The sequence below is a fragment of the Mustela nivalis genome (assembly GCF_964662115.1).
Source record: "Mustela nivalis genome assembly, chromosome: 11".
Lineage (NCBI taxonomy): Eukaryota > Metazoa > Chordata > Mammalia > Carnivora > Mustelidae > Mustela > Mustela nivalis.
In genome coordinates this window covers 807,160-822,614 of record NC_139030.1, presented here as the reverse complement: position 1 = coordinate 822,614, position 15,455 = coordinate 807,160, and the positions used below count along the sequence as shown (strand labels likewise).

The 15,455-nt window shown below is 41.4% G+C and overlaps 1 protein-coding gene across 2 annotated transcripts in view; it reads right to left on the bottom strand.

Annotated features, from left to right (window-relative positions):
* The window catches only part of MYO7B (myosin VIIB), a 108,086-nt gene that overhangs the window by 82,731 nt on the left and 9,900 nt on the right, over positions 1–15,455 (bottom strand). The window lies entirely within an intron of this gene.

The window sequence follows — 15,455 nt, the reverse complement described above, 5'->3', positions numbered from 1 at the left end:
TGAACTGCTTCCTTTCAAATGGGCCCCTAGGACCTTGCTGCTCCCCCACCGTCCTGGGGGACTTCGGGAGCACTCTATTAGGCCTGATTAGCTGCAGCAGACCAGGAAGGGAGACTGGGAGGCCCTGCCTGCTGCTATCCTGACATGGAGAACAAGCACTTCACCATCCTCTGCAGTGAGCAGTATGAGGTGAGCTGGATCTATTTTGTTCATCACTGTGCTCACTGCATCTGGCACATGCCGCCCCCCAGGAAATACTTGTTCAATGAAACTGTGAATGAAGCCCTTGGAGAGGCTTTGACACTGACTTTAAAAGATAAATAAGAACTCAGAGTGGAAGAAAGGGAGGACCTTCCCCAAGGGTGGTGCAACTTTTGCAAAGTCAGAGGGAAAAGTGCAAATGATGTTGGGGTCAGCATGTTTGGGCAGAGCAGAGTAAGACGGGAGGTAAGAGAAAAGTGGTGGTGTAGGCAGCAGGTGAATGTGACAAAGAACCTTTTGCTACTCTGTCCTGGTGAATAAGGAATTTTCTTATTTCAATTTGAATTTAGTGTATGGGCATTGATATGTTTAACGATAATCTAAACCTTCCTCATTTGTTGAGTACCTACAGGGCAAAAGGGGAAATCAGATTATAGATTCCTTGTTAAGGTCTGAGCTTACATTTTTCTCTCTAACCCTAGAGAGCATGGTACCTCCTGTCCTGGTCTTGTCCCCATTCTCCTGGGCTGGGATGTTTGTGGGTAGACAGAGGCTGAGAATCTAGGAAAGGTGTCCTTGGGGGTACTGCAGCCCAACCGTCCCACTGATGCTCAGGGCCCTGAGCCACCTGGCCCCTCCCCTGCCCCTCAGGGACTTGGGGAGGTGGTGGGGGTGGGTGGGGAGGGTAGAGAGTTTGGCTTTGCCATCTACCAGCTGTGTGAGCTGGAGCAGGTCCTGCAAGTGATTTAGCATGCTCCTCCCTGAAAAAGAAACCGGCTTGACTTTTGCAGGGTCTCTGCGAGGTCAGAGACACACAGGGAGCACTCACGAAATGTTTGTTTGTGCCTCCAGCCCTTCTCTGGGATTCCCTTCCCTGGGATGCTCTTTCCCCCTTCCCTGGGAAGGGGGAGGCTCCTGAGGCTCCTGAGGGATTATCATGCCCAGGCATGAGGCTGCTGACACTTGGGCCACATTTCCACTCCTTTCTCTTGTAGAGGTAGGCCCAGGTGACCACCCACCCCTGGGACACCTGTAGCTAAGGCGGAAACAGCCAGGCACACTTTGGAATCTGTTTATTCCCATTTAGGTGGTAGAAACCTTGACATTCCAACAGGTAACAGCTGCCCTCAGGGAGGACTTCCCACTGAGCAGACACTGTTCTAGGAGGAGATGCTGCTATCCCCATTTAATGGGTAGAACAACAAAGGCCAAGAAATAGAAACTTTGCCCAAACTATTCAACTGGTCAGAGGAGAAGGGGGTTCTGTCCAGCTCCAAAATCCATGCACTTTGCCCTACTGGTTCTGCTTTGGGAAAGTTTAGGGGTCTGTATAAAAGTGCAAAGCAACTCTCATCTGAATCCTGGCTTCCAGCAGTTCTCCCAAGAGAGGCTGGTCCATCTCCCAGCCTCACATAACCAGTGAGACATGGATGGGAAAGATGCAGAGGGGCACTGTCCGCTTCTGGCTCCCCACTGCTGCTCTGACTCCTTGCTTCCCCACCCCAGGTAGAAATTTTAGGCCCACCCATGGTCTCTGGCTCTGTCATTCTCTGCCCCCTCACTCATGGCATCTGACCTCCATGTACATTACAGCATCCCCCTCCAAACACCAGGACGTGTCTCCCACTGTATTCCCCCTGCCCATCCTGGACTCCCACTCCTCTAACTCCTAGACTCCAGCGATGTCCACTCCCCCGCCACTGCCTGGTCTTCCCATGTCCCAGAATTGCTCTGCCTCAGAAACCATGTCACATCCCAGCCTAGCGCCATGCCTCCCCCTGCCCCCCACCCCCACCCCATGAGGAACTATTCCTTTGTTTCATTAGGACTCCTCAGCCCCTTTGTTTCTCCAGGTCTGTCAGCCTACATCCTAGCTTCATTCCCTTCCCAGCCAGCCTGGACAGTGCCCTACCTCTTCTTTGGGAAGAAAGCGGTTTTATAATACCCATAAACGTAACACAAATATAAAGTACAATAAACTTCATGACATGTGTACCCCTCTGGTCTATCATACTCCTGCTATCACCTTGCAAAGTCCCAGCCCCGAGTCAAGCACACCAGTGACGTGTCATACCACCTTGAAGACAGGTCAGGGTAGTTTCATGGCCTGTGCCTCTTCTAGGACTCTACAAATGCCTGAGACCCTCCCATGGACCCTGGTCAGCTCTTTCTAAAAAAAAAAAAAAAAAAAAAAAAACACACACACACACACACACACACAAACCCAAAACAAAAACAAAAACAAAAACAAAAAACCCTATTTCAAAGCTCCCTCCCACTACTCACTCTGCAGAAAACCTTGACCTGCATCACTGAAAAAAGAGAAATGACCCTCAGCCTCCAGCTCTTCTTACTCCTTGCCAGCTCCTGCTTACTCCTTTTCTTCTAACTGTGAGCACTTAAGGGACTGCCCAGGGGAAGGGATGTCCTGATAGCCCCTATTAACCCTTCCAGCCCTGCATTCTCTGGCCTCCTCCACTGGAGCTTTTGCTTTATCAGTTACTGTAGTGGTTAATATATGTCCACAAATTCTTTGTCAGTCTTTACTTCAAAAGATGGAGACTCGATGCCAGGGTGTCTCAGTCAGTTAAGCATCTGCCTTCAGCTCAGATCATGATCTCAGAGTCCTGGGATTGAGTTCCATACCAGGCTCCTTATTCAGCAGGGAGCCTGTTTCTCCCTCTGCCTGCTGCTCCGCCTGCTTATGTGCACGCTCTCTCTCTCTGACAAATAAATAAATAAAAATGTTTAAAAAAAAAAAAAAGATGGAGACTCATTCTCCTACCCTTGAGTGTGGACTTAGTGATTCACTTCTTTTTTTTTTTAATTTTAAATTTTAAATTTTTAATAAACATACAATGTATTTTTATCCCCAGGGGTACAGGTCTGTGAATCGCCAGGTTTATACACTTCACAGCACTCACCATAGCACCCCTCCCCAAAGTCCATAGCCCCACCCCCCTTCTTCCAACCCCCCTCCGCCCAGCAACCCTGAGTTTGTTTTGTGAGATTGAGAGTCACTTATGGTTTGTCTCCCTCCCAATCCCATCTTGTTTCATTTATTCTTCTCCTACCCACTTAAGCCCCCATGTTGCATCACCACTTCCTCATATCAGGGAGATCATATGATAGTTGTCCTTCTCTGCTTAACTTATTTCGCTAAGCATGATATGCTCTAGATCCATCCATGTTGTCGCAAATGGCAAGATTTCATTTCTTTTGATGGCTGCATAGTATTTCATTGTGTATATATACCACATCTTCTTTATCCATTCATCTGTTGATGGACATCTAGGTTCTTTCCATAGTTTGGCTATTGTGGACATTGCTGCTATAAACATTTGGGTGCACGTGCCCCTTCGGATCACTACGTTTGTATCTTTAGGGTAAATACCCAATAGTGCAATTGCTGGGTCATAGGGCAGTTCTATTTTCAACATTTTGAGGAACCTCCATGCTGTTTTCCAGAGTGGTTGCACCAGCTTGCATTCCCACCAACAGTGTAGGAGGGTTCCCCTTTCTCCACATCCTCACCAGCATCTGTCATTTCCTGACTTGTTAATTTTAGCCATTCTGACTGGTGTGAGGTGATATCTCATTGTGGTTTTGATTTGTATTTCCCTGATGCCGAGTGATATGGAGCACTTTTTCAAGTGTCTGTTGGCCATCTGGATGTCTTCTTTGCAGAAACGTCTGTTCATGTCCTCTGCCCATTTCTTGATTGGATTATTTGTTCTTCGGGTGTCGAGTTTGCTAAGTTCTTTATAGATTTTGGACACTAGTCCTTTATCTGATATGTCATTTGCAAATATCTTCTCCCATTCTGTCAGTTGTCTTTTGATTTTGTTAACTGTTTCCTTTGCTGTGCAAAAGCTTTTGATCTTGATGAAATCCCAATAGTTCATTTTTGCCCTTGCTTCCCTTGCCTTTGGCGATGTTCCTAGGAAGATGTTGCTGCAGCTGAGGTCGAAGAGGTTGCTGCCTGTGTTCTCCTCAAGGATTTGGATGGATTCCTTTCACACATTGAGGTCCTTCATCCATTTTGAGTCTATTTTCGTGTGTGGAGTAAGGAAATGGTCCAATTTCATTTTTATGCATGTGGCTGTCCAGTTTTCCCAACACCATTTATTGAAGAGGCTGTCTTTTTTCCATCGGACATTCTTTCCTGCTTTGTTGAAGATTAGTTGACCATAGAGTTGAGGGTCTATTTCTGGGCTCTCTATTCTGTTCCATTGATCTATGTATCTGTTTTTGTGCCAGTACCATGCTGTCTTGATGATGACAGCTTTGTAATAGAGTTTGAAGTCCAGAATTGTGATGCCACCAACTTTGGCTTTCTTTTTCAATATTCCTTTGGCTATTTGAGGTCTTTTCTGGTTCCATGTAAATCTTAGAATTATTTGTTCCATTTCTTTGAAAAAGATGGATGGTCAAATCGGCAAAGAAGAAGTCAAATTATCACTCTTCGCAGATGATATGATACTATATGTGGAAAACCCAAAAGACTCCACTCCAAAACTGCTAGAACTTATACAGGAATTCAGTAAAGTGTCAGGATATAAAATCAATGCACAGAAATCAGTTGCATTTCTCTACACCAACAGCAAGACAGAAGAAAGGGAAATTAAGGAGTCAATCCCATTTACAATTGCACCCAAAACCATAAGATACCTAGGAATAAACCTAACCAAAGAGACACAGAATCTATACTCAGAAAACTATAAAGTACTCATGAAAGAAATTGAGGAAGACACAAAGAAATGGAAAAATGTTCCATGCTCCTGGATTGGAAGAATAAATATTGTGAAAATGTCTATGTTACCTAAAGCAATCTACACATTTAATGCAATTCCTATCAAAGTACCATCCATCTTTTTCAAAGAAATGGAACAAATAATCCTAAAATTTATATGGAACCAGAAAAGACCTCGAATAGCTAAAGGGATATTGAAAAAGAAAGCCAACGTTGGTGGCATCACAATCCCGGACTTCAAGCTCTATTATAAAGCTGTCATCATCAAGACAGCATGGTACTGGCACAAAAACAGACCCATAGATCAATGGAACAGAATAGAGAGCCCAGAAATAGACCCTCAAATCTATGGTCAACTCATCTTCGACAAAGCAGGAAAGAATGTCCAATGGAAAAAAGACAGCCTCTTCAATAAATGGTGCTGGGAAAATTGGACAGCCACATGCAGAAAAATGAAATTGGACCATTTCCTTACACCACACACAAAAATAGACTCAAAATGGATGAAGGACCTCAATGTGCGAAAGGAATCCATCAAAATCCTTGAGGAGAACACAGGCAGCAACCTCTTCGACCTCAGCCGCAGCAACATCTTCCTAGGAACAACGCCAAAGGCAAGGGAAGCAAGGGAAAAAATGAACTATTGGGATTTCATCAAGATCAAAAGCTTTTGCACAGCAAAGGAAACAGTTAACAAAATCAAAAGACAACTGACAGAATGGGAGAAGATATTTGCAAATGACATATCAGATAAAGGACTAGTGTCCAGAATCTATAAAGAACTTAGCAAACTCAACACCCAAAGAACAAATAATCCAATCAAGAAATGGGCAGAGGACATGAACAGACATTTCTGCAAAGAAGACATCCAGATGGCCAACAGACACATGAAAAAGTGCTCCATATCACTCGGCATCAGGGAAATACAAATCAAAACCACAATGAGATATCACCTCACACCAGTCAGAATGGCTAAAATCAACAAGTCAGGAAATGACAGATGCTGGCGAGGATGCGGAGAAAGGGGAACCCTCCTACACTGTTGGTGGCAATGCAAGCTGGTCCAACCTCTCTGGAAAACAGCATGGAGGTTCCTCAAAATGTTGAAAATAGAACTGCCCTATGACCCAGCAATTGCACTATTGGGTATTTACCCTAAAGATACAAACGTAGTGATCCAAAGGGGCACGTGTACTCGAATGTTTATAGCAGCAATGTCCACAATAGCCAAACTATGGAAAGAACCTAGATGTCCATCAACAGATGAATGGATCAAGAAGATGTGGTATATATACACAATGGAATACTATGCAGCCATCAAAAGAAATGAAATCTTGCCATTTGCGACAACATGGATGGAACTAGAGCGTATCATGCTTAGCGAAATAAGTCAAGCGGAGAAAGACAACTATCATATGATCTCCCTGATATGAGGAAGTGGTGATGCAACATGGAGGCTTAAGTGGGTACGAGAAGAATAAATGAAAGAAGATGGGATTGGGAGGGAGACAAACCATAAGTGACTCTTAATCTCACAAAACAAACTGAGGGTTGCTGGGGGGAGGGGATTTGGGAGAAGGGGGTGGTATTATGGACATTGGGGAGGGTATGTGTTTTGGTGAGTGCTGTGAAGTGTGTAAACCTGGTGATTCACAGACCTGTACCCCTGGGGATAAAAATATATGTTTATAAAAAATAAAAAATTATATTAAAAAAAAAAAAAAAAGAAAAAGATGGATGGTACTTTGATAGGAATTGCATTAAATGTATAGATTGCTTTAGGTAGCATAGACATTTTCACAATATTTATTCTTCCAATCCAGGAGCATGGAACGTTTTTCCATTTCTTTGTGTCTTCCTCAATTTCTTTCATGAGTACTTTATAGTTTTCTGAGTATAGATTCTTAGCCTCTTTGGTTAGGTTTATTCCTAGGTATCTTATGGTTTTGGGTGCAATTGTAAATGGGATGGACTCCTTAATTTCTCTTTCTTCTGTCTTGTTGTTGGTGTAGAGAAATGCAACTGATTTCTGTGCATTGATTTTATATCCTGACACTTGACTGAATTCCTGTACAAGTTCCAGCAGTTTTGGAGTGGAGTCTTTTGGGTTTTCCACATATAGTATCATATCATCTGAAAAAAGTGATAGTTTGACTTCTTCTTTGCTGATTTGGATGCCTTTAATTTCCTTTTGTTGTCTGATTACTGAGGCTAGAACTTCTAGTACTATGTTGAATAGCAGTGGTGATAATGGACATCCCTGCCGTGTTCCTGACCTTAGCAGAAAAGTTTTCAGTTTTTCTCCATTGAGAATGATATTTGTGGTGGGTTTTTCATAAATGGCTTTGATAATATTGAGGTATGTGCCCTCTATCCCTACACTTTGAAGAGTTTTGATCAGGAAGGGATGCTGTACTTTGTCAAATGCTTTTTCAGCATCTATTGAGAGTATCATATGGTTCTTGTTCTTTCTTTTTTTGATGAGTTGTATCACACTGATTGATTTGCAGATGTTGAACCAACCTTGCAGCCTGGAATAAATTCCACTTGGTCGTGGTGAATAATCCTTTTAATGTACTGTTGAATCCTATTGGCTAATATTTTGGTGAGAATTTTTGCATCTGTGTTCATCAAGGATATTGGTCTATGGCTCTCTTTTTTGATGGGATCCTTGTGTGGTTTGGGGATCAAGGTGATGCTGGCCTCATAAAATGAGTTTGGAAGTTTTCCTTCCATTTCTATTTTTTGGAACAGTTTCAGGAGAATAGGAATTAGTTCTTCTTTAAATGTTTGGTAGAATTCCCCCTGGAAGCCATCTGGCCCTGGACTTTTGTTTGTTTGGAGATTTTTAATGACTGTTTCAATCTCCTTACTTGTTATGGGTCTGTTCAGGCTTTCTATTTCTTCCTGGTTCAGTTGTGGTAGTTTATATTTTTCTAGGAATGCATCCATTTCTTCCAGATTGTCAAATTTGTTGGCGTAGAGTTGCTCATAGTATGTTCTTATAATTGTTTGTATTTCTTTGGTGTTGGCTATGATCTCTCCTCTTTCATTCATGATTTTATTTATTTGGGTCCTTTCTCTTTTCTTTTTTTCTTTTTTTAAAAAATTTTTCATTTTTCATAAACATATATTTTTATCCCCAGGGGTACAGGTCTGTGAATCGCCAGGTTTATACACTTCACAGCACTCACCATAGCACCCCTCCCCAAAGTCCATAGCCCCCCCCCCCTTCTCCCAACCCCCCTCTGCCCAGCAACCCTGAGTTTGTTTTGTGAGATTGAGAGTCACTTATGGTTTGTCTCCCTCCCAATCCCATCTTGTTTCATTTATTCTTCTCCTACCCACTTAAGCCCCCATGTTGCTTCACCACTTCCTCATCTCTTTTCTTTTTGATAAGTCTGGCCAGGGGCTTATCAATTTTATTAATTCTTTCAAAGAACCAGCTCCTAGTTTCGTTGATTTGTTCTATTGTTTTTTTTTGGTTTCTATTTCATTGATTTCTGCTCTGATCTTTATGATTTCTTTTCTCCTGCTGTGTTTAGAGTTTCTTTTTTGTTCTTTCTCCAGCTCCTTTAGGTGTAGGGTTAGGTTGTATACCTGAGACCTTTCTTGTTTCTTGAGAGAGGCTCATACCGCTATATATTTTCCTCTCAGGACTGCCTTTGTTGTGTCCCACAGATTTTGAACCATTGTATTTTCATTATCATTTGTTTCCATGATTTTTTTCAATTCTTCTTTAATTTCCTGGCTGACCCATTCATTCTTTAGAAGGATGCTGTTTAGTCTCCATGTATTTAGGTTCTATCCATAGTGATTCACTTCTAAAAATAGAATAAGGTGATGGGATGGGGGTATAGCTTCCAAAGGTTTTGTGGCTTCTCCCTTGCTCTCTCTGAGGTTACTCAGCTCAGCTTGGGGAACCTTGCTGCCATGTCATGAGGACAATAAGCCCTAGGGAATGGGCCCATGTGTGCGTGGGGTGGAGAACTGGGTCTGCAGTCAATAGCCAGTAATCTTAGAAGCAGATCTTCCAGCCCTGGTCAAGGTTGGAGATGCCCACAGCTCCATCCAACATCTTGACTGTTATAGGCTAAATTGTGCATATCAAATCCTAACCCCTAGTCCCTCAGAATGGAACTGAATTTGAAGAGGAGGCCTTTAAAGAGGCCATGAAGGTAAATCAAAGCTATTAGCATGGGGCCTAATCCAACAAGACTGAAGTCCTTGTAGAAAGAGGGAGAGATGCTAGAGGTGTGCATGAGTAGAGTGATGACCATATGAGGACAAAGCAGCGAGAGGATGGCTGTCTGTAAGCCAAGGAGAGAGGCCTTGGAAAAAAACCAACCTTGCCATAAATATCTGTTGTTTAAGCTGCTTGCTACGTGGCATTTTATTATGGCAGCCCTAGAAAATGAATGCAAACCTCAAAACAGTCCTTGGTGAAGAACTGCCCAGCTAAGCTGCTCTTGGATTTCTGATACTTGGAAAGTGTATGAGATAATAAACACCTGTCATTTTAAGCTGCAGGATTTTGGAATCATTAGCTATGCAACAATAGATAACTCATACAGTTACCCCTCATGCTTACATTTACACCCATTCTCACTGTTCTGGCCTTTCCTCTCTGCATAGAGATAAACTCAGGTCTCACCTAAAAATGCATTTTCTTGGCCTCATGACCCCCTCCAGCTGTTGTCCTCCTCCTGCTTTTGCTCCTCCGCAGAACTCTTTGAAGGAGTTGTCTCTCCACACCCATGCTTTCTGTACTCTCTCACCCTCATGCCCTTCCTCACCTTCCCTTTGGCTCTGGGGCACCCTTGATCTCCTGCCAAAGCCCTTTTCCTCACCTTGACCTCTTCCTGTCTGAGGGAGATGCTGATTGTTTTTGTCTGCTTGAAATGCCTTCCTCTGTTCCTCTTTAGGGTAATTCTCCTTCCTTTGTTCAAACTGTGTTTCTAATAAGGACTGTAAAAGACATAAATCACAGTAACTCAGAGTCAGCCTATGACCCAAGCAGGGACCAACCACAGGCTTCCCCTGAGATGTTTTAACTGGAACTGAGGATTGGTTTTCCTCTCTATCCATAATGTTTTGAAATGTGATTCCAGAACTGACAGGAGCTTTTGTTCTAGTGTCCTGAAAATAGATGACTTGAGAGAATAAAGTTGGTAACTGGGAAGGAAGGAGACAAAAGACAGAAATTCTGTCTCTGTCTTTTTGAACTTTAATTATTTGAGCTAAAGCATTTGGATTCTATCATTGAAACCAAAAAATTCTCACTGATCTGGTGGCCCTAATTCTGTTCTCTTTCAGCTGTATGTTTCCCTTGTGCATTCCCACCCTCTCCCAGGGCCACCATCAGGATAGAAATGCTTCCAAGTCCAAAATCAATGTCTCCAACCCCCATCTCCATCCTGAACTCCAGGTCCATCAAGCCTCTATTCTTCTGGCAGTGTCTAGCACACAGGTGGACTCATTAAACTCAGTATGACCATAGTAATTCATCTCCTCTGTTCCCACACCCACTTTTTCAGAAAATGCTTGAGTCATCCTATTATCCCCATCTCTAAATGATCACTAGGATCTGAAGATTTCATTTGTTAAAACTTAAGCCTCCCAACTATATGTTGTCTACAAGAAAGCCACTTTAAAAATAAAGACATGTGGGGCACCTGGGTGGCTCAGTGGGTTAAGCCTCTGCCTTCGGCTCAGGTCATGATCTCAGGGTCCTGGGATCGAGTCCTGCATGGGGCTCTCTGCTCATCAGGGAGCCTGCTTCCTCCTCTCTCTCTCTTTCTCTGCCTACTTGTGATCTCTCTCTGTCAAATAAATAAATAAAATCTTAAAAAAAATAAATACACATATTAAAAGTAAAGAAATAAAGATGTATCATGAAAACAAAAGAAAGTTGGAAAGAGGAGGAGCAAGATGGCAGAGAAGTAGGAGACCTAAATATCATTGGGTCCCAGGAGTTCAGCTAGATAGTTATCAAACCATTCTGAACATCTACAAACTCAAAGGGAGACCAAAGAGAAGAGCACCAATTCTAGGAACAGAAAATTGACCACTTTCTGGAAGTCAGGACATTCAGAGAAGTGAATCTGAGGTGATAATACAGGAAGATAGACTGGAGGGGGAGGGGTTGCTCCCAGCAAGCGGTGGAGCAGCAGAGAACAAAACAGAACGTTCAGAAGTCCACTCCACTGAGAGACGTCGCTCCAGAGGCTAAGTGGGGGAGAGTGGTGAGGGGGTAGAGCCCTCATGGGGACAGTGTGGTCTCAGGACCTGCAGGATCACAGTAAGACCAGGGGTACCTGAATGTGGCAGAGTTCCCAGGTATTGGAGTTGGAAAGCCAGCTACAGAGTTGGAGCTGAGGAGAAGGCAATCAGCTCAGGGTTATCTTAAACCATGATTCAAGCAGGGACCCCACAAGCAGCAGATCCAGGAAGACTCCCTCCTTCCTCCTCTGGGAGGAATGGTGAGGGAGCATGCTGCAGGAATCTGCTAGGTTTGGAGTCTCCAAACAGGGCCATACACCGGAGATAGAAACGCTTGGTCACAGGCCAGGTGAGCACAGAGTGTGGCCAGAGACCAGGGAGATGGGGGTGATTGATTGCTTTTCTCTGAGGGTGCACTGAGGAGTGCTCTGAGCACTCAGCTTCTCCCGGCTGGAGATTTGGAGGCTGCCATCTTCATTCTCCTTCTCCAAAGATGTGTGGAAAGCATTCTGGGAACAAAAGCTACTGAGAGCAAAACAGAGCAGATTACTTAGCCTGGCCCCTGGGAAGGGTGGTGCAATTCTGCTTTGGGCAAAGACATTTGAGAATCACTGCAACAGGCCACTCCCCGAGAAGATCAGCAAGAACATCCAGCCAAGACCAAGTACACCAATCCATGAGAACTGCAAAACTTCAGAGCTACTGGAACACAGCACATATACTTCATGGCTTTTTTCACATGATCCTTTAGTCTTGCAAAGTTAAATTTAAAAAATTTTTTTTTCTTAATCTATTTAAATTTTTTTCCTTTTTCCTATTTTAACATTTTAACTATTTTATCTTATTAATACCTTTTAAAAAATATTTTAAAATTTTCATTTTTATAGTCATATTCTATCTCTTCATTGTATTTAACCTTATTTTTTTGTATACATATAGGTTTTTCTTTCTTTAAAATTTTGGGATACAGTTTCTTCTAATAGATCAAAATATACCTCAGATCTGACCTGACCACATTCTTTTCTCTCTTTTTTTTCTTTCTGACCGCATTCTTTTCTCTCTTTTTTTTCTTTCTTAAACCAACTTCTTATCTTATCAATTCCTTTCTTAGAATCTTTTCTTGATTTTCATCTTTACAGTCATATTCCATACCTTTATCACCTTTATATATTCTTGTATATATATAAATTTTTTTCTTTCTTTAAAATTTTGTGAGGCAGTTACTCATAACAGATTAAAATATATCCAAAACCAAGAGTGTGGCTCTCTTCTAGCCACCAGGCCAGTGTGTGTGTGTGTGTGTGTGTGTGTGTGTATGTATATGTGTATATGTACACACACACACACACATATATGTATTTCTTCTATCCCTGGTTTCGGGACACTTCTGATTAAGTTAGTGTATATTTTTCTGGGTTTGTTGTTACCCTTTTATTATATTGTTCTCTCATTCACCTATTATTATCACCTATAATATTCACCTATTATTATCTCATTCACCTATTATTATATAAAATCACAAGGTGGAAAATCTCACCACACACACACACACAAAAAGAATAAGAGGCAGTAACGATGGCTAGGGATCTAATCCATACGGACACTAGTAATATGTCAGAACTAGAGTTCAGAATGATGGTTATCAAGGTGCCAGCTAGGCTCAAAAAAGCATAGAAGATACTAGAGAATCCCTTTCTGGAGAAATAAAATAACTAAAATCTAACCAAGTTGAAATTTTAAAAAGCTATTAATGAGGTGCAATAAGAAATGGATTCTCTTATTACTAGGATAAATGAAGCAGAAGAGAGAATTAGTGATATAGAAGACCAAATGATGGAGAATAAAGAAGCTGAGAAAAAGAGACACAAAAAACTACAAGACCACAAGGGGAGAATTTGAGAGATAAGTGATACCATAAGATGAAACAATATTAGAATAAATGGGATCCCAGAAGAAGAAGAAAGAGAGAAAGGGGCAGAAGGCATATTGGAGCAAATTATAACAGAGAATTTCCGTAATGAAACAAGCATCAAAATCCAGGAGGCACAGAGAACGCCCTCAAAATCAATAAAAATAGGCCCACACCCCATCATTTAATAGTAAAACTTACAAGTCTCAGTGACAAAGAGAAAATCCTGGAAGCAGCTTGGGACAAGAGGTGTGTAACATACAATGGTAAAAATATTAGATTGGCACAGAGACCTGGCAGGCCAGAAAGGACTGGCATGGTATATTCAGAGCACTAAATGAGAAAAACATGAAGCCAAGAATACTATATCCAGCTAGGCTGTTACTGAGAATAGGAGAGATAAAAAGCTTCCAAGACAAACAAAAGCTAATAGAATTTGAAAACACCAAACTAGCCTTACAGAAAATATGGGAAGTGGTCCTTTAAGCAAAGAGAGAACTTAAAATTAACAGACCAAAAAGGAATTTATTGCCTGTAATGCAATACAATGGCACTAAATTCATATCTTTCAATAGTTACCATGAATGTAAATGGGCTAAATGTCCCTATCAAAAGAAACAAGGTATCCGGATGGATAAAAAAAACAAGACCCATCATATTCTGTTTACAAGAAACCCCTTTTAGACCCAAGGTTATCTCCAGATTTAAAGAGAAGGGGTGGGAAACATTTAACCATGCTAATGGACATTAAAAAAAAAAAAAAAAGCTGGATGGCAATCCTTGTATCAGATAAATTAGATTTTAAGCCAAAGCCTATAATAAGAGATGAGGAAGGATACTATATCATAATTAAAGGGTCTGTCCAACAAGAAGATCTAACAATTTTAAATATCTATGCCCCTAACATGGGAGCAGCCAACTATATAAACCAATTAATAATAATATCAAAGAAATACAACAACAATAATACAATAATAGTAGGGGACTTTAACACCCCCCTCACCGAAATGGACAGATCACCTAAGCAAAAGATCAACATGGAAATAAAGGCTTTAAATGACACACTGGACCAGATGGACATCACAGATATATTTAGGACATTCCAACCCAAAGCAACAGAAATTCTTCTCTAGTGCATATGGAACATTTTCCAGAATGGATTATATCCTGGATCACAAATCAAGTCTCAAACAGTACCAAAAGATTGGGATCATTCCCTGCATATTTTCATATCACAATGCTTTGAAACGAGAATTCAACCATAAGAGGAAAGTTGGAAAGAACTCAAATATGTGGAGGCTTAAGAACATCTTACTAAAGAATGGGTCAACCATGAAATTAAAGAAGAATTTTAAAAATTCATGGAAACAAGTGAAAATGAAAACACAACGGTTCACAATCTTTGGGACACAGTAAAGGAGGTCTTGAAAGGAAAATATATGGTGATACAAGCCTTTCTCAAGAAATAAGAAAGGTCTCAAGTACACAACCTAACCCTACACCTAAAGGAGCTGGAGAAAGAGCAGCAAAGAAAGCCTAAACCCAGCAGAAGAAAAGAAATCATAAAGATCAGAGCAGAAATCAACGAAATAGAAACCAAAAGAAAAGTAGAACAAATCAACAAAACTAGGAGCTGGTTCTTTGAAAGAATTAATAAGGCTAACAACCCCATAGCCAGACTTATCAAAAAGAAAAGAGAAAGGACCCAAGTTAATAAAATCATGAATGAAAGAGGAGAAATTACAACCAACACCAAAGAAATACAAACAATTATAAGAACATATTATGAGCAACTCTACACCAGCAAATTTGACAATCTGGAAGAAATGGATGCATTCCTGGAGACACATAAACTACCAAAATGAACCAGGAAGAAATAGAAAACCTGAACAGACTCATAACTAATAAGGAGATTGAAGCAATCATCAAAAATCTCCTAACAAACAAGAGCCCAGGGCCAGACAGCTTCCCATGGGAATTCTACCAAACATCTAAAGAATCAACACCTATTCTTCTGAAACTGTTCCAAAAAATAAAAATGGAAGGAAATCTTCCAAACTCATTTTATGAGGCCAGCATTACCTTGATCACAAAACCAAGACCCCATCAAAAAAGAGAATTACAGACCAATATCCTTGATGAACACAGATGCAAAAATTCTCACCAAATACTAGCCAATAGGATCCAATAGTATCTTAAAAGGATTATTTATCAAGACCAAGTGGGATTTATTCCTGGGCTGCAACTTTGGTTCAACATCTGTAAATCGATCAATGTGATACACTACCTTAATAGAAGAAAGAACAAGAACCATATGATACTCTCAATAGATGTTTAAAAAGCATTTGACAGGGGCACCTGGGTGGCTCA